Source organism: Hyperoodon ampullatus (assembly GCF_949752795.1).
Source record: "Hyperoodon ampullatus genome assembly, chromosome: 1".
Taxonomy (NCBI): Eukaryota; Metazoa; Chordata; class Mammalia; order Artiodactyla; family Ziphiidae; genus Hyperoodon; species Hyperoodon ampullatus.
Genome location: NC_136914.1, coordinates 208,466,969 through 208,491,498, shown reverse-complemented (window position 1 = coordinate 208,491,498; position 24,530 = coordinate 208,466,969).

The following is a 24,530-nucleotide window of genomic DNA, read 5'->3' as shown; positions in this document are numbered from 1 at the left end:
TAAGATGGATTTTTTCTTATTGTTATATTCATATTTATAAATAAGATGGGAACCCAAACATCATAGTTTGAGGGTGACAGTTTCATCTTAGTGGTTCCATCAGAGACAGTCTTGAATCAAAGGTAGTTTACTACCCAACAGTCATTCTTTGTTCTTTCCTGGAAATTATTTGCTAACAGACTTTGGCTTTTTTTAGAGGATGGAATTTTAATTCTCTTACCTTTTGCTACATATTTATTATACTTTCCAAGCTTCTCATGCATTTAAGCATGTCCAAGTAACCTAATTCTAGAGAAAGAGAAATGAGGAGAAATCTGTGAGGAAGTTTCTGGGAAATATTATAGTTTCTAATAGGAGGCAGGAAGGCAGATATGAAGGAAGAGCTCTTAGATATCAACTCTTCCCCCTCCTTCTTGCCTTGAGTGTCTTTGGCATTTCTGAAAGTGCCATCTTGGGAATGTAGAGAAAAGCCAAGAAGAAGAGTAGAAAACTGTGAACTCTGACTAATTTGTTGAGGTACTGCACTAATTCTGGAACCACCTTCCTCCAAATGACTTGTTATATAAATGATGAATATCCTTAGGTTTAAGGAGCTACTCAATATCTTTCCTGTGACTTGCAGTTGAAAACACCCTGACTAATACATACTTTATTTTCTTTTGTTCTTTTTTTTTTTAACATCTTTATTGGAGTATAATTGCTTTACAATGGTGTGTTAGTTTCTGCTTTATAACAAAGTGAATCAGTTATACATACACATATGTTCCCATATCTCTTCCCTCTTGCTTCTCCCTCCCACCTTCCCTACCCCACCCCTCTAGGTGGTCACAAAGCACTGAGCTGATCTCCCTGTGCTATGCGGCTGCTTCCCACTAGCTATCTATTTTACATTTGGTAGTGTATATATATCCATGCCACTCTCTCACTTTGTCACAGCTTACCCTTCCCCCTCCCCATATCCTCAAGTCCATTCTCTAGTAGGTCTGTGTCTTTATTCCCATCTTACCCCTAGGTTCTTCATGACCTTTTTTTTTTTTCCTTAGATTCCATATATATGTGTTAGCATACAGTATTTGTTTTTCTCTTTCTGACTTACTTCACTCTGTATGACAGACTCTAGGTCCATCCACCTCACTAAAAATATCTCAATTTTGTTTCTTTTTATGGCTGAGTAATATTCCATTGTATATATTTGCCACATCTTCTTCATCCATTCATCCGATGATGGACACTTAAGTTGCTTCCATGTCCTGGCTATTGTAAATAGAGCTGCAATGAACATTTTGGTACATGTCTCTTTTCGAATTATGGTTTTCTCAGGGTATATGCCAAGTAGTGGGATTGCTGGGTCGTATGGTAGTTCTATTTTTAGTTTTTTAAGAAACCTCCATACTGTTGTCCATAGTGGCTGTATCAATTTACATTCCCACCAACAGTGCAAGAGTGTTCCCTTTTCTCCACACCCTCTCCAGCATTTATTGTTTCTAGATTTTTTGATGATGGCCATTCTGACCAGTGTGAGATGATATCTCATTGTAGTTTTGATTTGCATTTCTCTAATGATTAATGCTGTTGAGCATTCTTTCATGTGTTTGTTGGCAATCTGTATAGCTTCTTTGGAGAAATGTGTATTTAGGTCTTAATTGTTGCCACTTCTCTCTAATTCATTTCTCAAATTTCTGCTCCTCAGGTTGAAAACATTTCAAGGAAGCAAAGATTTTTCTTTGAATGTTTTTATAAAGTGCCAGAGTTTGGTTTGTTTTTGTTTGTTTTCTTTTTTCATAGACTGGTCAAACTGGAGAGTATTTTCTAAGAGTACTCTCCTCCCTCCCCCTATATTCCCTAAGATGCTTGAGGTTGGTCTTTTTCCCACCCCATAACAAGAAATAGACAAAAGAAAAAATATGATGGCACACACTATATATGTATAGCTAATTAAACAGAGCCAATATTTACTTTATAATTGTAATTACTGTTAGATTAAGTTGTAAACATCCTCCTGCACTTCCCATAGAGTTTTAGTAGCAAAAACTAAGCTTGCTTGGGGCCTTTGAGGAACACATCCACTGAATTGATTGAGGTTTGCCCTTTATTCTCTTTGCTGTTGCTGTCTCCTAACAGCTGGGCAGCCTGTTGGCAAGCAGGTTGTCAGGAACTGGGTTGCAGTTTCCCCAGGTCCTAAGGGAATCAGTACATAATGGTGTATAATTTAGGATTCAGGGAATGCAAACTGAGATAAGCTAAAAAGCAATCGCAGCTACTTAGGATCTCTTAATTTATGGCCATTTTGTGCATGGTGGATAATGCATCCCTCGCCACCTCTTACTAAATTAAGTAACATTCGTATTCCCAACCCTCAACCTGACACAGGATTGTCTTTGCCTACTTAGTGTACCTTGAAAGAACTTGGAGTGACCATATCTGCTTTATAAGAGTTTGAAAAGCTAGGAAAATAGATGCAGAAACATGGGTAAATTTCATCTACCCATCTACCTACTACCCAATGGTACAGCTAGTGTTTTTGACATCAGAGTGCATCATTTTTAGTAGCCCCCTCATCTATGTAACACAATTATTTCATTAATAATAATTACATAAAATGAGCAATAAAAATAATGGGCCAAAATACAGAGTGCATTTCTTTATTTATCAAATTTTACATGTATAATCATAATAGTAAAAACATGTTTATAATACAGAAAGTAAAAATAAATAAATTAATACTTTTCAGTGACATTAATGTATTTTTTAAAAAGCTTACATCTGTGTATGAACGTGTGATTAACACTGAATAAAAACATTATAGTTTATTTTTTTCAAGATTTGATTTCTGCAAATTTGTCGTTGACTATGTAAAGTTATTTTTCCTGTACACAGTCTTGTTCAATTGTCTGTAATCCCATTTGGCACATGGCTACCTTTACTCGACTTCAATCTGATAAACTTCTGTATTTTCATTTCAAAAAGTTCCTTTTATACTAGGCAACACGTATATAAATATCTGGAAAATATTAATGTCTTTATAGAAAATCTTAAACCTAAAAATAAAGTTTGCCATAGATTATTAAATATCCCAGATTACAAACAAATGGAGAAATCTCATGTCTTTGGTTCTTTGAGATTTACTTCTAGTGGCTTTCAAAGGTCTCTGCAGTTAAAAATTCTCTACTAAAATATCCTTACCAGAAAATTCATCATAAGTTAATTTTTTGTAGTTTATGAATTTTTTCTTTCCACAGTATTCATAGAAAATGACTAATTAATAGCAAACATTGAAATTTTATTCATTTATTTAGAATATCCAGTTCTAGAAGTAAGTAGTTAAAGCATACAAGTATTGCCTATTTTAATTCTTCTGCCAGTGTAAGTGGTTACTTTCTTACTAGGATCTTTTAAATCACTGCCAAGGTGTTGGTTTGCAAACCCTGGAATTTCCCAGGTGAAATCTGAAACTGACCTTCGAACACAGTGGACAATGAGAGCAAAGAAAGAAGCCACTCCAGATTGGTAGGTAGTGAATTTAATAAGAAAGGGAACTTACATGAGGGTTGTCCTATGCAGCCAGAAGACTAAGATTTCTATGCCTGCCTATCAGAATGTTCATATAGAAGTCTTAACTGGGTTCAGTCACATACACCGTCCAGATAACCTCAATAACACATTGCTCTCTCAAAGCTGTGTCCCTGGAAAGGGCTCCCACTGTGGGAATAATGGGCAGGATGTACATCCCTAGGACAGAGGAGGGGGTGAGGAGCCTCCAGTTGCCCAGGTCCAGCTCCTGGGTCAACCAGTGGTCACATCCTCTTGATGGCCTCCTCCAAAACTTGGCGTTTGCTTTCCTTCATCTCCGTGTCTGAAAATCCTGCACCGTTGCTTCTCAAAGCTGGTTTTCCAATACTAAGTCACAGCCTGATCTTATTGCCAATAGCCACATGTGGGAATACATCTGGTGTTGGTTGGTGGAGAGTATGAAGAGTACAAGAAATAGACAAGACTGTGGGTCGGATAAAAAGCTGTTGAACACATGTGCTAGCAGAATCACTTTAGCAGTTTGTGATACTAACTTCTAGTGGTGACTTTATTTAAATGATCAAATATTGTATGAACTTCTAGAACTTAGGATTTTATTTTTTGAGAAGCTTGTTTATTTTTGGTTCGTTTCATTTTCTTCCTCATTTTTAGCAGAGGTTTAACTTCATCATACGATATGGGCGTCTGTCATTTATTAGCCCCTCCACCACATAAATCCATCACTCTAAGTTGAAAGTCAAAGCAGTGTTGCAGGCTAAACACAATATCTTTTTAGGGACTGGATTTGCATAATAATACCAGTAAACATTTAGAGGTTACATAATAAATCTGAAGTGAGAGAAAAAGGGAGGAGGAATCGTTCTTGTTTCCCAAGGGGGAAGAAAATTATTTTGATCATTTTATTGATAAATTTGTTGTAGATCTGGAAGCAGAATTTATTCAGCAAAAGGTGCATGAGGGCAATAAGGGTATTTTTGTGTGTTTTTGTTTTGTTTTTTGATTTTTTAATGTTGCCAGATAGGCTTTGTCAAGACGTTCTAGAGAGGAGAAAGCAGCATGATATACTAAAAAGAGTAACAGATAAGGGAAATATTCCTGAGTACTTGTTCTGGCTCCATCATTGATGAACTCTGCGACCAAACAAATCACCTTCTATCACTGAAAACTAGTTACTCAGGGTTATATGAGAGATCTGGCCTGGACAGTTTCCAGAGTCTTTGCCAGATCAATATTCTATGAAGTGTCTGTCTTTCTTGTCTTAAAAATCCTGAAGCAAGGCAATTGCATACCTTCCTCATTAAGACACACTTCAACTCATGGAGTCAGTTAGCATCTTGTGTATTCCCAAGTAGCTTAGGAAATGAGATAAAAGGGAGGTGCATGATAATGGAGAGTTTGAAGTGAGCCCCATCTGTACTACTTAGTCAGTTGCTCTATCATCTTGTCCTTGGTATATGGAGAATGAGTGGTATATTGCTTAAGCACACAGGCTCTGGAACCCTATGATCTGAACTGGAATTCAGGCTTTCTCACTTACATATCTGACCTTGGATGTGTTATTTGATCTTTTGGGCTTAGGGTTTCTCATCAGTGCAACTGGGATAACTAATACACCTGTCTCATTAGGTAGTTGATACAAATGGAGACAATCCATAGAAATAGCATCTTTCTCATGCTTTTTCATGAATATTTTGTTTCCAAGACATATTCCTGTGGTGATAATTGTGCTCAGGTTACAAAGCTTCCTTTTGACTCTTTTCACTGGCTTCAGTCAAGAGAGCTTTATGAGTTGCTCTTTCAGTTCTGACAAGTTGTTAAACAGTAATATATTCCTTTATCCCACAAATATTTATTCAGCACCTTACTGTGATTCTCACAGCTTAATGCAATAGTGGAACTGAAGAATGTTTATAAATCCAGTTTCCCTTTTGGCTAATCAAGTGTTGGTCCACCTGATTTCTTGTTTATGGGTGGCAGAACCCAAATGTTCAGTACCATGGAGAGTTCCAAAAGGGTGAGAGTCAGAGATGAGAGAAGGGCTACATGGACACCAGGCAGGCTGTCCCACTCTTGCGGGGATTCGGGGATGTTCGCTAAAAAAGGATATAAGCTGAGAATGTAAACAGGACTGAATCCTGGAGGAAAGCAGGATTTTGATTTGTGGAAAAGTATCTTTTAGGATAAAAGTGGCCCTGTCTCCCAGGTTAAACATCGGCAGTGTTTTTTTTTTTGTTTTTTTTTTTCCTTTCCAATATTTCCATCCTCTCTCTCTCCTGTCCTTAAATCACCATCCTTCAAGGCTATCCATTCTGTTCCATTTACTGCCCTTCCCCTTTTCATTACTATGTAAAGAATGCTCCAAAACATGCATTTACATTTTTATGTAGTACTTATTTTATTATACTAATAAATTCTTTTTTGTTTGACAAAGGCCTGTAGGAGATGTGAAGAGTTTATATGTAAATTAAGAGAACACTTTGTCATTTTAATGATGCAGAGCTATATATAAGAACAAATGAGTGCTGGATAAAAGAGAAAGAGAGCTGGGAAGGAAGTTTCTCTTCAGTTATTTTCATAGGTCAATCCTCTAGGCTCCAGTGGATGGAGTGCCTCCCAACTCAGCAGGAAAGGAGGGGATCCATTCTCTTCGACATGAGACTTAAGTACTCTTTCCTACCCCAGCATGATGTAAGTAAAGACTCATACAGTTGAAGCAATTCAAGCTTTCCATGAAGAAATTCAGCCTTCTCACTGGTAGGGTGGTTTTGAAACCTGACTTTATATTACAATCAGTAGGAAGGAGGTTAAAAATTGTCTGATGTCTGGACCTCATCCAAGAAAAGACTAAGTAATTAAAAATTGGTAGAAATAGGGTTTTATCATCAGAATGGTTTTAAAAGTATAAAGGTGATCTTGTTTTGCTGTCAAGTCCTGAAAAACTTGCTTTCCTATGGATTTGTTTGATAGCAACACAGAATAGTTTAGGAGCATACCTGGACTGAGTAGAAGTTTGTCAATCGTTTCCTTTGTTACATACAAAAAAATAAGACACATACATATAGTTCAAAGATAGTTTCACTGACATAGACACACAGACATACTTGGAGACATACATGTAAACCCGCAGAAATACCTTAAGACAGAGATTAGACTGGCCTGATCTGGCTCAGAGACTCAGGGAGGCCTGGAGTCGGGACAGCCTGCGAAATACGGGCTCTATTGCTGGAGATTTGAGAAGCACTCTGCTTTCATTTTCTGATGGAGCAGCCATTGCCACTGTCCTCTTTTCAAAGCTGTTACCTGGGCGAAAATAGCAGTTACAGATTCATGTGTAAGACACCATTCACGTATGGTTACAAAACATTATCTGAAGAAAGAAGAAAGTCTTTGCAGAGCAGCCAGCTCTGAGAGAGAAAGAAAGAGTAACAAGCCATTTTTCATTCTTCTTCACCTGGGGGGAAGGTTCAGAAACTCACTCAAGATCATTCACTCAGGGCTTCCCTGGTGGCGCAGTGGTTGAGAGTCTGCCTGCCGATGCAGGGGACACGGGTTCGACCCCTGGTCTGGGAAGATCCCACATGCCGCGGAGCAACTGGGCCCGTGAGCCACAACTACTGAGCCTGCGCGTCTGGAGCTTGTGCTCCACAACAAGAGAGGCCGCGAGAGTGAGAGGCCCGCGCACCGCGATGAAGAGTGGTCCCCGCTTGCCACAACTACGGGAAGCCCACGCACAGAAACGAAGACCAAACACAGCCAAAAATAAATAAATTAATGAATAAACTCCTACCCCCAACATAAAAAAAAAATCATTCACTCAATCAAAGAAACATTCCCTATTGCTTAGATGTTTTCAGTGGCCTCTTCTCCTGCTCTTCCTGCCCTTTGTGGCTGCCCACAGCCTGCTGCCCTCTTAGCAGATGGGTTTCCTAACAGCATAGCTCTCAGTTTATGCCCAGATTCTGCCCCCTCCCACATCTGGCTCCAGCTGCTCTTGCTGGTCTTACCACCTGCTCACTCCCTTTATTGAGGGGGAGTGCCCTTCATCCTCTCTTTTTTTAACTGGTACAAATATTTAACTTTACACCTTTTATCCCATCCCTAAACCAAACCAACACTGCTGCCTTAACAGTGCTTCAGCACACAGCATTTTGTTTGTACCTTTAAGGCGTATATTATATCTAGCATTTCTCTATAGCTGGGACAGGGATAAAGAAAATGATATTAATTCCCAAGTGTTTGAAATTGTCCCCCCTCCCTGCTGATTTTTATGGAGGGGTGACTGTTGATTTCTATGTCCACTCCCAGGTTTTTCTTTATGGTATAGAATCTGAGTAAAGAGGATTAGAAAATTTGAAAAGGGCCACAGGCTTAAGTTGATGTGAATGACAAATAACTAAGCTAGAGAAGGCAGAGGCTGGAGGATAACATCAAAGCCTGTTTGGGCTTATGGCTCTGATGAAGAAAAAGATGGTTTTTATTTGTATTTTAAGGAGATTTTGGGATGGAGGAAAGGAGAGACAGATTTTGAAAGTCCTGCAGCCATGCATGAGTGAGGGAGCCTGGGTGTGAGAGAATGTAAGGAGGTTTGCTGAGAGTTACGTACGGGATCCTCAGTTGGTATACATAGCTAGGCTTCAAGGAAAATAAATATTAAATTTCAATGATTTATGGTTGTCACATTGAGGTTTCTTAAAATATGAGTCTGTGCTAGGATTGAGCCAAAAGCTGTTTGGTTTGCTATGGTTTATACTGTTTTTTGTGGGGTTTTATTTGATATTTTTCTACTTCACCTCCCCACCCCCAATACAATGGGATGTTTCTGGAAGACAGAGGCTTGACATCTCCCATGTCTTGAACATATCGCTCATTTCATGATTGTGGAAAAATGATTTTATTATTATTATCATCATCATCTAATATATATGTGGATCACATATTGTCTATCATATATATTTTATCTGTCAAGATTTAATTTCACAAGCAGCAATGCTTGGATATGATTACCATTTCCACTTTTCAAGAGAAAAGAGGATTCTAGTTAAGTAACTTGCCCAAAGACATACATCTTAAAAAATATTGTTAGTAAAAATAATCAGCCAAGAAAGTTGTTGTACTTTGGCCATTTCATTCATCAGAACATTTTTGCAAAGTGCAGCTCTCTGAAAGGCATTGTACTAGCCTACTTTTTCCTACTAATTGAATGGGAGATACCAGAGGCTGCTAGGATGTCCTTGTTAGCTGTCAGTAGATGAGCCTGTGGTCATTTCCCAGGATATTTCAGCTGGTAGGTTGGAGATATTAGAACCCCTTCTATTTTCTTCATTTATTGGCAAGTCCTTCATCTACCTCTGCCTCTCCCTGCAATCCCCAAACTGCTAGAAGTTGATGGCCCAGAGAAAATGCACCTATCTTATTCTTTTTGTGAAATGACTTTCTGCTGTCATCAGCTTTTTTTTTTTTTCTAGCCATCAGAAAACTTACTTTTGTGAAGTACTGGAAAAAGGACTTTGAATTTGTGTGGAGAAGCTGTTCATGGTAAGGGACGTAACATTGTGCTGAAATAATTGGCTGAAAAAAATTGAGGGAAAAATAAGAGACACAAGAAGCAGCCTCTCTGCTGGATATAATGATGTAACTTGGTGGAGGGAGGTCATGGGGAGTGGGAGACAGGTTTCTCAGTGAGATGCAGGCAGAAATTATTATCCAAGAGCACTTGTTCTCCTCATTAGCGCCCCCTGCCTGTCTCCAGCTCAGAGATTCACGTTGGCAAAGGGAGAGGCATTTCAAGATATTTGGTTCTCAACATCAGGAAGAGAACAGATCCTTAAAATGTGGTGAGTCATTGAATAAAAGAATCCAGGAATAAATTCACAGAAAAGTGGTTAGATCAGAGGGAGTATTATCAGAAATAACAATCACATTGCTACCACCACCAGAGTTGATGAAAATATACCATGTGCCAGACCCTGTGCTAAGTGCTCATCCATCTCCTCATTAATGCATTACAGTAACCACAGAGGTAAATAGTACTGCTATATTTATGTCACTAATTAAGCTATGGAGGCTTAAGAGGGTTAAGAAATGTGCTCAAGTTTGATAGGGTGGTAAGTAGGAGGTCTGAGATTTGAACTCAGGTCTGTCTGCTTACATTAAAATGTCAGACTTCAGAGAAACCTAGTGTAGGCCTTGCGGTTATTATTATTTTGATTATACAGATGAGCAAACTGAGGTTCAAAGAGATTGACTACGTTTCTCATCAGAGATACAAGTTGCTGGAGTCAGTTTGACTCAGGTTTGACTCCCAAATTTGCCTTTTAAAAGTTGCATGATCTTGGGCATTTGTTTAATGTCCAAAAGTAGGCTTTTGGATCCTAACTTATTATAATTCTATAAAATGGGGTAGAAATAGTATCTAACTCATAGGGTTGTTGAGATCTTTTGAGTGAGATAATCTGTGCAAACTCCCTAACACAGGCTAGTACTTAGAAAACTCAATAAATGTTTCACTTTTGTTTCTCAGCATATTCATACATCCAAACACACACATAGTGAAAAGGGGGTTGTCAATGGCTGTATAAAGCAGGCTGAGGATTGAGGGAGGCCAGTGTTGGGGTGGCAGTATAATTCCCAAATGTTCCTTGAGAGTTGACTCTGTGTATTTATCTCATCATCCATTCAACACAGTCTTGGGTATGTAGCAGGAGCTAAATAAATCCATGTTAAATTGAGTAGAGTTTGGATCAAAAAAAAAGTGGAATTTAAATAAAATAAATCCTGGAGACTTTATTTTTAAATTTATTTTTTATTAGAGTATAGTTGATTACAATGTTGTGTTAGTTTCAGGAATACAACAAAGTGATTCAGTTATGCATACATATATATCTTTCAGATTCTTTTCCCTTGTAGGTTATATATAGTAGTGTGTGTATGTTAATCCCAAACTCCTAATTTATCCCCCCTTTCCCCTTTGGTAACCATAAGTTTGTTTTCTATATCTGTGGGTCTATTTCTATTTTATATATAAGTTCATTTCTATCTTTTTTTTTTAGATTTTACATATAAGTGATATCATATGATATTTATCTTTGGCTTACTTCACTTTGTATGATAATTTCTAGCTCCATCCATGTTGCTGCAGATGACATTATTTCATTCTTTTTTATGGCTGAGTAATATTCCATTATATATATGTACCACACCTCCTTTATCCATTCCTCTGTCGATGGGCACTTAAGTTGCTTCCATGTCTTGGTTATTATAAATAAGGCTGTGCTGAACATTGGGGTGCAGGTATCTTTTCAAATTATGGTTTTCTCTGGATATATTCCCAGGAGTGGGATTGCTGGATCATATGCTTGGAGACTTTAAACCCTTACCAGGATACATTGCAGATTTTCCTGCAGAGGTCACATTGAGGGACATGGTTAAATTTTTGTCTGGGGTGGTATCTGGAGAAAAGAGATTAAATTAAAACCTTCTTGATACTGTTTCTAGCTCTTAAAGTACTGATATTTCCACAAAAGGAGCCGGGAGATAACTGACTTTTGCAATATATACCAACTGCCATGTCCTCTGCATCTACCTACATTGTCTCATTTAATCACAGTTCCTGCATAACAAACCACCCATCATGGAACTTAAAATGATGACAGTTATAATATTTTGTTCATAAATCTGAGGGTTGACTGGGCTCAGCAGGCACAGGATTTCTCATTAGGCTAGAGTTAGAGGCTGGCTCTGGGATCATAACAAAAGCTTCTTCAACTGTATATATGGCATCTTGGTTGGAAAGTTCAGGTAACTGGGAGCTGTTCTCCCTTCTCCTCTCCTCTCTTCCTTACTTCCCTTTCAAGTAGACTTTCCACACAACAGCCTCAGAATAGACTGAATTCTTGCATGGCAGATGAACACCCCCAGAGTGAGTGAACCACCAGTGACAACATGATTTTTTTCTATTCTAGCCTCAGAAATCATGCAACGTCACTTTTGCCACATTCTGTTAATCAAAGAAGTCACAAGTCATTTGAGTTTAAGGGACTCCATCTTGGATGGGAAGAGTGTCATATGGTTTGCAGACATGTTTTAAAACTAACCAGAGGCTACCCTCTTGCCAAAGTTATTTACATTCCTCCCAAATACAAAATATACTCACTACCTCCTAGGATCCCCCCAAAGTGTCATCTATTGTAGCATCAGGCTCAGGGTCAAGGTCCAGTATCTCATGATCTAAACCACATTCATGAATGATAAATGAAGCTTCAGATGGATGAAGCTTCCCAAGTGTGTTTTCCCAGGTTCAATTATAACTCTTCAAGTAACACTCATCTCGATCTGAAGCCTTCTGAATTAAACAAGATACCTGCAAATTTTTTATCTTATTTTTGGAAATGCTTTTACATTCATGTGCTTTGTACTTAAGCTGCAAAAACTAAAAAAAACCCAAAGACTCTCAACAGTACAACATGGTTCATCCCAAAGTTTTCTTCACTCGTGTGTCTGCACCTGGGCTGTGGCTCAAATATTTAGGTGTGGGGGAACAACTGAGTCTTCTTTAGTCTCTCACCATCCCTTCCTCTCCTTTATCTCCATATGTTATTTCCACATGACAGCCTCAGGTAGGTTGACTTCTTAGATACATGATGCTACATTCATATAATGGATCATTTTACAGCCTCAGAAATTGTGCTTTTAGAATCTTAATTATACATATGAAATATATACATATGTATATATAGTACATAAAATATGTGAAATAAATCAGGGTACAAATCATGTATAAAGTATCATTCCATGAGGGAGCTAGACAGAAATATATAAAATGTAATAGTCATCTCTAGGGTGTCATCTTCTAGACTATTTAAAACTTATTTCTCTTAATTTTCTGTATTTCCACATTTTCTACAAAATTCTTTGTATTAGTGTTCAAGATATATATGAAAATAATATAGAGGCTCATAGATACTAAGGAAATTTCACAAGGTTCAAAATTGCTCTGAGTTTTCAAATTGAGAATTAAGCCCTGGTCTCTCTTAATTCCCAAGCCTATAACTCTCCTCTCGATGCTGTTCTTTCTTCCTATAGGAAAAACCAAGATCATGTCTGCCTTAGTTAATAGCACTTACTCTATACATAGTCTCTGTTTGGCTTTAAATATGCAAGCCTGTCTTGTCCAATCACACTTATTCAGCAGTATGTAAAGAAGGCATGGCAAGTAAGGTGTCTGGCCTTAGGGTGAATATTCATGTTCTAAGTCCCTTGGCCTTTAGAGAGCACAGGACTCACTGTCTTTTAGACATTACCTATGTGAATTAAATGTGTACATTTAACTCATATCTACTGGCCTCCCTGGACTCATTTTTTTTGTGCCAGCCTCTTCAGTAGCTGCCAGCCTCCTGCAGTCTTGCATTCCCAGTTGCCATGTTTTCTTGCTTTTTTGGTCTTGCTCAACCCACACCAGTCTTACACATCCATCTCTAAATGGAACCAGCCTTCAGCATTTCCTATGCATGATCCTACAGGTCTATACCCAGCTCTCTTCCTTTTCTGATAGTTTTATGTAACTCCATTTTGCAAGGTCAAAATTTAGTTGAAAGGTTAATTAGCACTCAACCTAAAAGTGAAATGTTAGCAAGTTTTTCTAGAAATGATCAACTATTGGACCTCTGTTAACAACTTTATTATCAGGTGCCAATAGGTTTGGCAAGAGCACAGTTTTCCATTAGTTTAATTAAATAAAGTTGGAGATTAAAGCTTATCATCTGTTTAGGCTATCTCAGGCTATCATTTCAGGCCCCTTCATTTTTTTTTTAATTGAAATGCCCTGAGGATCAAAGAAACTTGATAAGAAGATAAGACATCCACAGAAGTCAAGGACCAAGGTCAGCAAGATATTTTCAAATATCTTTTTCTCCCTGTAGCAGTTTATCTTCCTCTTTTGAGCTTCATATCCTCCTTTCCCTCCTTCCCCTCCTCCTCCTTTCTCTTCAGGAAAATGCTAATTTGTCTATAGTCATATCACTCCCAGCCTTTACACTGTTCATGGAGGCTCCTACAAATGAGGTCCAGGAGAGCAAAGGGTGGGCCAGTTTGCTAATGAGAATATGTTTCTCTGAGTCACAACTGATATTCATGAACACAACCATACAGGATGACCATATTGTATATTTTTCTATATAGCACATTACATTTGTCTTCATGAATAATTACACCTCTTATTTTTCATCCATAGAATATCATGAGATAGGTTTTGCAAGTATTATCATCTCCATTTTATATATGAGGAAACTGAGGCTTGGAGGAATTAGAGCTGCCTTTCTTTTCATCTCTCATTACTGGAAATCATTTTGCACACTAATGCCCAAATGATGTTATATACTACAAATATGTCCCTCCTCTCCTTAAAAGCCCCCCCACTGCCAATGGAAAAAACTACAGACTCCTGTGATATTTTTCTTTAACTGTTTGTACCCTTCTTAAATGTAATTTCACATCACTGCATACTGGGATCTCTAGTCAAACTTATTTGTTAATAATAATTACTAACCTATGGAGCCCTTCCTATAATCTAGGCACTTAATGCTTTAAATAAATCATGTTATTCATTAAAAATATGTGAGGCAGGTAGGATTATGATCACCATCTTAGAGACATATTCATTCATTCTACAAATATTTATAGCATGTCCTATGTGTCAAACAGTACTAGAGAGTAGAAATACAGTAGTCAACTGGATAAAACCCATTATGTAATTTCTGTTAAAACATTGGTTAATTTAAAAATATTTTATCTGAGGATATTTTAAAATAGTGACCTCTAGTGTATTTAAAGTACAATTTTTCAAAAAATTCGAACTTAATTTAGGGGCAAAGCTTTTATTTTTCCCCTTTCCAGTTAGTATAAATAAGGAGATTGGCTCATAAACCATAAATTTCTCCCCAGGTCTAGATGTGTGGAAAAGTCAGCCTTCATCACAGGGCAGGGATCAACTTGTCTGGGCTAAATTGCATTGATTCCCTATACAAGTGCTAGTTTGAGAAGCTGGCATTTGTGTGTGATGAGTAAAGCAATCGAAAGACAAAACATATACAGCGCCAGTTTGCAGCACATCATATTATCTCTGCAAGTGCCTTCAGGAAATGGATGTCTTGCTGTTGTTCACACTGCTCATTTTCTTCCTTCGCCCCAGTCTCACCTGATTTCCTGCTGGGTCTCACATGCCATTTTCAGTTTTTGAAGACGACAATCTAGGCCGAAGTCTGATATTTATCTTCTTGATCAATAAGGTCAAATGTCAAAAAAAATATGAAAGGAACTATTATTCTGGATTATGATGACCTGTACTGAGCACTTACTATGTTCTAGGCACATTTGTGTGCAACCAAATCATCCAAACCATGTTGACAGAGTGGGGGGGTGGGTATAGCATTTTCCTTTTAAGATTTGGGGTTCTGGAGTTAGAATACTTGGGTTGGAATCCTGGTTCTGCCACTTTACATAATCACCTTATTTGATTCCTCAAATAAACCAATGAGTAGATGGTATTACCCCTGTCTCCCAGATGAAGAAACTGAGGCTAAGAAAGCTTATGTAATTGGTCAAATTTGCACAGGCTTTAAGGGTTAATGGTGGACTTGAACTCATGTCTGACTGTAAAGCCTAGCTCTTAGCTGTGGCACTGTACAAAGGATGCCTGATGATCAGTCCTTTGTCTCTATAATCTCTGCACAGTACTCCTGGATAAAATTGTAATGCTGACCACCTAAAACTCTTCCTAGTAAGTGCTATGGAGAATTACAGAGATCCCCCAAGGGAGTTTAATAATGTATTGAATACTGAGTTTTAATAATTTCAATTTCCTAAAGATAATTTTAAAAAAATAACTCTCATCGCCAATTCTTTCATTTATTAATATCATAAACTTGTTTATTTTGATTTGTCTTCAAGCAGCTAATATTCGAATCCAATTTTCTAATAATTTAAATTCAACATAAATAACATTGTTGTTGTCTTTGCTATTAAGTCCAGAATCTCCCAGCATTTCCATGTTCACAAGTGTGTAACATCCTTCAAACACTCTACTTTCTTGCTGTACAAAGTTGGATGTGCTCTGATATAGATCTTCCTTATATAGTACACTTTTGTTCCTTCAACAAACCAGTTTTTAACAATATATTTACTAAGTTAACATCTCACCTCAATGAGAACTTGGCTATGCTTCCAACTTTTACACCAATATGAAGGTTCATTTCATTTTCAAATTATTGAGTGCTGCACTCTGCTCTCTAAAATTAGACCCTAGTTATTATTCTTTTACTTGCTCATTTATTTGAAATCTCTCTGTTTTTCATGTCAGTGCCTCTGAAGGTGTATGTATTTCATTAATAACTTTTAAAACAAAGCAGTAGTGTTAAAAGTTCTAACAGTTCAACACCTTTATTTGGCAAAGATGCAACATCCTAGCGGTATTTTTAACTTGATCGTAATTTAAACTGCTATAGCCTCCTTGAGATGAAGATGCACTCTGATTTTAATAATTATCTGAATTGAGATAGATAAATTCTTTAAAGGTTCTTTCCAACCTAGAGATTCAATACAATTTGAGGAACAAGAAGATGGATATATCTTTTTAGGATGTTGGACAAAATTTTAAAAGTTGGAACTTTTTAGAAAAAAAAAAGTTAAACCTTTGATGTGCTAATGACTTGTTTTATTTCATCTTTATATAGCTTCCAATTGGCAGCATTTTAGTCCCATTTTATAGGTAAGTCTGGGAGTGGTCAAGTAACCATCCAAGGTGGATTAAGGGGAGAACTGCGGGCACCAAGGCCCATATGTGCAAAGATTTAACCTAGAAAGGAAGTGGCTGAAAGTTGGAAAAATGGGAAGAGTGGTCTGAGCAGAGGTCTGTGAGATAGGGCTGGTATATGGAGGATCTTCCAGGAAATGCTAAGTATTTGGGGCTTCAGGCATTACACAATGGAAGGGTCACTCTTGATGCCAGAAACTCAGCCTCTGTGCACTGATGCCAAATTGAATCTCGGAGACAGTTTTGGGTGAAGTAGAAAAGAATAGCTTTATTGCTTTGCCAGGCAAAGGGGGACACAGAGAGCTCATGCCCTTCAAAACTGTGTGTCCCAAACTGGGGAGGATTTGGTGAGGTGTTTTATAGTAATGGCTCAAGGGTGGGGCTGCTGATAAGGATTGGGATGTGTGTAGGCCCTGCATTCCTTTAATCTGGCCTCAGGTGGTCTCCTGATGAGCTTCTCTCTGGAATGAAGAAAGCTTCATCAAGTAGTTAACATATTCCATTTGTTGGGGGTTTAGCTCTGCAGAAGAGCTCAAAGATATTGTTATGTGTATCCCTTGAGGCAGAACCAGGATCCTGTCTCAAGGCTGCACCATTGTTTCCTGACTTCTCCTCCCTTGTCTCTGCATCCCCTTCCTTCTCTAATTAGCAGCTGTTTGAACCTGCCCTTTGGAACTCAGGGAAGGTGATGGACATTGAAACCTATGCCCTACAAACAAGAAATGTGGGACACGGAAAGGCTTCTGAGCCTAGAAGCCCCACAGGGTCCTGCTCGGTTTCACTCTTGCCACTGTATGATAGACATATTGGAGGGTGCAAGTAGCAGAGCCTATTTAGAAGGTTTGTGGAGTCAGCAAAGCAACATGATGGCAGTGTGGACTTGGGAGTTGTTAGTGGAAGTGGAGAGTACTTGGCTGGAGAAGGAATTTGGAGATAAAATGATAGAACTAATTTATAATTATAAGGAGATGGTGGGAAATGTTGGTGAAGAATGTATTGAGCATAATTCCCAGGTATAGGCTTGCAATACTATTAACATCTGTTGAGATTTGTAACAGCAGGAAAAAACCAAATTTTCAGAAAAAGATTCTCAGTTAGTTTTAGGATATAATATTTTGATTGCCTTTGAGACATTCAGAATAGGTAGTTGGATGTACAAACTTGGAGTTCAGAGTTGTTTGGATGGAGATTCAACTGAGAGAGGAAAGGAAAGGAACACATATTATTTGTCACAGTGATTCACAGACTGCTCAATCTTAAGCCTCTTCATGTTTATCCTTAACTTGATTCATGCTGGAACTTAAGATGTATCAGAATCACCTGGATAATAAATAATGCAGTGGGAAAGATGCAAGATTGAGAGTCACACTGCCTAGGTTTAAATCCCATAATCCCATCTCTGTCATCTCCTAGTATAATGCTTAGAATTTAATTTAATCTTTCTGTGCCTCAGTTTCCTCATCTGTAAAGTTGGAAATAATAGCTAACTTTTAGTGTTTCTGTGAAGTGCAAATTAGGTAACTGCTGCAATGCTCCCAAAACAGTTCTTAGTACATCTTAAATGCCCTGTAAAGATTAGCTAACATTATTAGCCAAGGAGTTGTTAAAATGAGTATTCCTGGAGCTCAGACTAGGATTTGCATGCTCACTAATTTTGAGAAACATTGAGTTACAAGATAGGTATCCCTTCCTGAATTAGTCTGACTGTGCCCCTGCTTGGAGGTAGATAATGGATTTTTTATTTTTTTCAACATCTTTATTGGAGTATAATTGCTCTACAGTGGTGTGTTAGCTTCTGCTGCATAACAAAGTGAATCAGCCATATGTATACACATACCCCCATATCACCTCCCTCTTGCACCTCCCTCCCACCCTCCCTATCCCACCCCTCTAGGTGGTCACAAAGCACCGAGCTGATCTCCCTGTGCTATGCAGCTTCTTCCCACTAGCTATCTGTTTTACATTTGGTAGTGTATATATGTCCATGCCACTCTCTCACCTCGTCCCAGCTTACCCTTCCCCCTCCCCATGTCCAAGAGCATTCCTGTCCTGCCCCTAGGTTCTTCAGAGCTCTTTTTTTTTTTTTTTTTAGATTCCATATATATGTGTGAGCATAAGGTATTTGTTTTTCTCTTTCTGACTTACTTCACTCTGTGTGACAGACTCTAGGTCCATCCACCTCACTACAAATAACTCAGTTTCATTTCTTTTTATGGCTGAGTAATATTCCATTGTATATATGTGCCACATCTTCTTTATCCATTCATCTGTCGATGGACACTTAGGTTGCTTCCACGTCCTAGATATTGTAAATAGAGCTGCAATGAATATTGTGGTACATGACTCCTTTTGAATTATGGTTTTCTCAGGGTATATGCCCAGTAGTGGAATTGCTGTGTCATATGGTAGTTCTATTTTTAGTTTTTTAAGGAACCTCCATACTGTTCTCCATAGTGGCTGTATCAATTTACATTCCCACCAACAGTGCAAGAGGGTTCTCTTTTCTCCACACCCTCTCCAGCATTTTGTTTGTAGACTTTTTGATGATGGCCATTCTGACTGGTGTGAGGTAATACATCATTGTAGTTTTGATTTGCATTTCTCTAATGATTAGTGATGTCGAGCATCCTTTCATGGGTTTGTTGGCAATCTGTATATCTTCTTTGGAGAAATGTCTGTTTAGGTCTTCTGCCCATTTCTGGATTGGGTTGTTTTTTTTTGGTATTGAGCTGCATGAGCTGCTTGTATGTTTTGGAGATTAATCCATTGTCAGTTGCTTCGTTTGCAAATATTTTCTCCCATTCTGAGGGTTGTCTTTTGGTCTTGTTTATGGTTTCCTTTGCTGTGCAAAAGCTTTTAATTTTCATTAGGTCCCACTTGTTTATTTTCATTTTTATTTCCATTTCTCTAGGAGGTGGGTCAAAAAGGATCTTGCTGTGATTTATGTCATAGAGTGTTCTGCCTATGTTTTCCTCTAAGAGTTTTATATTGTCTGGCCTTACATTTAGGTCTTTAATCCATTTTGAGTTTATTTTTGTGTATGGTGTTAAGAAGTGTTCTAATTTCATTCTCTTACATGTAGCTGTCCAGTTTTCCCAGCACCACTTATTGAAGAGGATGTCTTTTCTCCATAGATAATGTATTTTAATTAAGTCATTCTGGTTAGAGTGTATCTCTAACCAGAAGTGTGACCTGAGAGAACTTTTAAAATATCCATTTCTGGATACTATCACAGACTTTCTAAACCATAATATATGAATCAAGAGCCACAGGAATATGTATTTGAAAAGAAATTTTCTATGTACTTAGTGATATCCTGACCCACAGACTAATTTTTAAACAATTAAATGACTTTATTTAGATGATGTCTTGAGATTCCTTTTGCACTTTAAGTGTCTAAATGCATGCTCTCCCTTTCAGAGTAGAGAATTTCTGCTAACAATAAGCTGCGTATATACTAGTTACATTTACAAACCCCTTTGCATCTAAGTATGGCCATGTGACTATTTCTTGCCATTGAAATGTGAGCAGAAGTAATGTAATTTCTGGGGCAAAGCTATGAAGAAGTAGCTGTTCATATTTAATATTTTTCTGTCTTGCTGACTAGCTGCAGAGGATGATGAGGCCCTAGGTGATATTGGATGCAAAAGATGGAAGAAACCCGAGTCTTTGGACAGTGGTGTGCAGGAAGAGTGCTTACCAAACCTATATCACATAAGGCTATAATAAGGATAAATATTAAGCTTCTATTTCATTAAATCATGAAAATAGCGTGGCATGTTTGTTATAGAAACTTCTGTTACACTCAGTGGTTTTCAACATGAGGCATTTCTCTCCAAGTCTGTGATGGTTAAATTTATGTATCACCTTGGTTAGACTATGGTACCCAGACCTTTTGTCAAAATTAGTCTAGATATTGCTGTAAGATATTTTATATCAATAGATGTGTTTAACACCTACAATCAGTTTACTTTAAGTAAGATTATGGTAGATGATGTGGGTGAACCTCATCCAATCAGCTGAAGGCCTTAGGAGCAAAACTGAGATTTCCTGGAGAAGGAATTCTACCTCAAGACTATAACATAGAAATCTTGCCAGAGTTTCCAAGCTGCTGGCCCAACCTATAGATTTCAGAATTTCTAGCTCCCATAATAATTATCTGTATACACACGTATATCCTATTGATTCTGTGTCTCTGGAGAACCCTGGCTGACACAAAGTCTGTATTCTTCAGAAAATGCTTGATAAAATGTGTCTTCATCATCATAAACATATACATATAGTTCATTCAATATATAATGGAGGTCGTACTAGACCCTGAGGAGGAAAGGAATAGACTATCATTTGTTTGGTGTTTAGAATATACCGCAATTATGAATAAATATTAACATTTCAGTCATGTTGATTTTATATTTTATATTGTACAAATATGCAGTCATTAAAAAAGTGCATTTTGTAGACTCATTTTAATATTTCAAAATACTTTTTAATATTGGTACCTTTATGCTTGGTATCACTCCTTTCTTAGCTTAGAAGAGTTTGAGTGGTTAGTTTTCTTTAAATAGGAGATGTATTGGATCTCTATTTTGTAGCTCCACAGACAGCCAACTACTGGGTTTTATAAAATGAAATAATGGCTTATAAACCATTATTTTAAATATAACTTTAAAAAATCCTCATAGACAAATAGTATAAATATAAATATTCATAAATTGTTATTTAAAATATGTTGGTTAAGTTTACATAGAGATAAGAGTTAAAATTTATGAAATGCTATTTTCTGTTCATGCTGATGGCTTAATGCCAGTCATATTTATGGCTGAGGTTTTAGGACAAAGTGGCCTACATTTCTCCATCTGACTGAGAACACATGATTCTTATCCTCATGCAGACAACACAGGGTTAAATTACAAACTAGCTTCCTGATGACCTGGAAAGATGGGTTGGAGAGGGGCTGGGGCTTGGAAATTAGAATTACATGAAGTTAATTCATTTGACTTGAGAAACTTATAATCAACCTGTCTCCTCTTAAAAGAGAGGTTATAAATGGAAGTTTTAATGATTGAGGCTGCATGCCTGGTGCCAGCTTTTGATCAGCACCATCTAAGCTGTTCTCTATTAGGAAAAGAAAATAATCTCCTTGCCCAGAGGTTATCGCATGCGAGTGGGTATACACACGCATACGCACAGGCACACCCTCTTTTGGCAAGGCTCTTTCACTCATGACCTGATGTAAGTGGATATAAGACCCCACTCTTTTATTTTTAATTGCTTTCATTTGGGATTGGGTAACAAGAACTACAGTTTTCTGTCATTTCTTTCCAGAGTCATGTTATTAGCACAGCCAGCTTTTTGGCCTACTTTGATCCTTCAGGGAATAATGATTCATTAATTTCCATAATAAGCCCCCCTCAAACTGAGACTTGACAGACTTTCCAATTTACAATAATCTTCCCTCTCCTTTTTTGATCTTTCTGCCTTTCCTACACCATTTGTGTGACCTTGACCCAATAACTTAAACTTTCTGAATATCAGTTTCTTCAACTACTAACAAGGGGGGCTGTAATAACAATGTTCATAAACATTCTATCATGATTAAGTGGAATGATAATTTTCCTTTATTCCTGCCATGTCTGCTTCTTTTCCCATCACTATTAATTCCAGGGAGCACCAGCTACAGGTGTTTTTCCATCTTGTAAATTGACCTTTACAATGGGACCAGCTTAGCCTTACATAATAGACTAAGAACAAATTTAGGGAGGATGGAGGGTGGGGCAGAAGATCAATGGAAAAAAAGGAACAGGTGTCAATAAACAAGTGATATGCAAGATACTAAACAATTGGTTAGAGGATATTGATTGCTTTGGTATTACTGAAAATGTGGCCCTCAGCCCATCAGATGCACCTCAAGTGCTTCTGAAACACTGAGATTCCTTGTTCTCACTCAAGTCCCCCTGAATCACACATCCTTGGGGGCTAGACCTGGGAACCTACTTTTTTTTACAAGCCTCCAGAGTGATCTTGAAGGACAGGAATTTGAGAACCACTGGCCTAAGATAGGTCTATCACTGTGGTAGTTTTCAAGAAAATACAAATATGTAATAATTCAGCTGCTAATACTAAATTTTACCTTTGAAATAGTAACTGATAATCTCTACCCTCCCTCTCCAACTCTCTCCTCCCTTCTCCCTCACTCACAGGTGCACTTGGGTGGGATAAACAGGGCTACCTTCAGCTTCCCCCAAAGAACTAGGACAGTGTAAGACACAGCCTTAGTACAAAACAAGTGTTCTTTAAATCTTTTTGGTGAATAGGCCATTGCTTATAAACAAACTAGATAAACAGCAAAATCAAGGGCATTCTAGAAGCTTCAGGCCTCCAACTCTCTGATCCACGGGCCATCAGGAAGCTCAGTAGCCTTAGAAATATCATCAGTTCTGCAAAGTAGGTGAAAAATAAAGGTTTTTTACAGGTGGATAACAGGGATAATATAATATCTTTACTACTTACAAGCAGATACCTAGCTTTGAAGTACCATAATAACTATTCACACTTTTATATGTTTAACACCTGCAAGATACGTTTCTTTTTCAGTACCTGAGCCCCATTGATTAGTCCTGCATTATTGGTTTTTGTTTTTACGTTGGATAAGAATCATGCAATAAATGTGTCATAAATTAGACCTGAACGCCTCAGAGTCAGGATTGAAATCCTCTTGCAAAACCAAAAGGAGAGAGGATTTCTCATTTTTTCATGATTCTGGCTATATAGAGACTGCAGGAAAGGCAGAGGGAAGAGGCTTATTTTCACATTTACACTATATATGGTTTTGTAGCTATATGTTTACATACAAACACACACTCATTTACACATACAAACATTCATATACTTCCTGTGTAGAATCTGATGTATTATTGTGGGAAAGAAAGATTTGTGACAACTATCTTATCTCGTTCTATAAAATAATAGGCTAAATTCTGGTAGTTTTCAACACTGAACTTCCCCTCCCTCCCTCCCTCCTTCCCTCCCTCCCTCCCTCCCTTCCTTCCTTCCTTCCTTCCTTCCTTCCTTCCTTAAGGAAAGACAAAGATATAAACGATCTTTTTGTGACATTTGGACAGAGAGATTTAAAGCTATGGAGGTGTTGTCTCTAAACTATATAATGGGTGCATATTTTGGTCGACTATTTGCTTCTCCTTTTTCTGTGACTGATCCTAAAATTTACTTTCATTGATAATTTACCATGTGCATGTGTCAGGCCTGGACTAAGTACTTTATGTACATTTTCTTTAATCTCATAAGAGCTCAGTGAGATATGTAAAAATGAAGAGGCTGAATGAATCGCCTAAATTACCCAGTTAGACTAGGAAAGCAAGATTCTTTGTTCACTCATTCATTCATTCATTCATCTCCCAGATACTTCTGGAACATATATCATATGCCATTATTCTAGGTACTGGGGATAGAGCTGTGAGCAAAACAGAAACAGTTCTGTCTTGTTAGAATCTACATTCTAGTGGGGAAAACAAATGGTGTCTCAATAAAAAAAAAAGAACTTATAAATAAGGGCCGTAGAAAGAATAACACAAAGAGAAAGAGCTAGAGAGTGGTAGACTCCACATGTTACTTTGGATGCGGTGGTCAGAGAAGGCCTCTCTACGCACATGACGTTTCGCACAAAGAGCTGAATGAATCCAGTGAGTGAACCATAGAGGCATCTGGAGGGTGAGATTCATTAACATGGCATATTCTGTCCTGGAGAATCTGGCCCTGGGCCACCTCTGAAGTCTCATGCCATTCTACTCTCCCCCAATGCTCTAACCTAGATTGAATGTGTCTTGTTCTTCACTGAGTTCTGTGCTTCCTATTTCAGAATTTTTTTTCATACTCTTCCCACTTTCTTCTGCTTGAATATCCACCCCACCTCACCCCACCCCCGCCCCAACCCAAATCTTTTGGGTAAGTCTAGCTGTGATAGTTTTCTTTGGCTGGAAATGCCTTTAAATACTCACCACAATCAGAACAATATTGTGGTCTTTCTCCTCCTGCATGGAGGGCTGGATGAACAATGGGGCCATGATGTGAGTTGCTAAGGATCTACTACTGCTATTTATCTACAGAAGTTATACAAGGCAGTATCTGCTTACACAGTTTCACTGATCTACTTTAGTGGAGGAGATGTATTGCTTGCTTT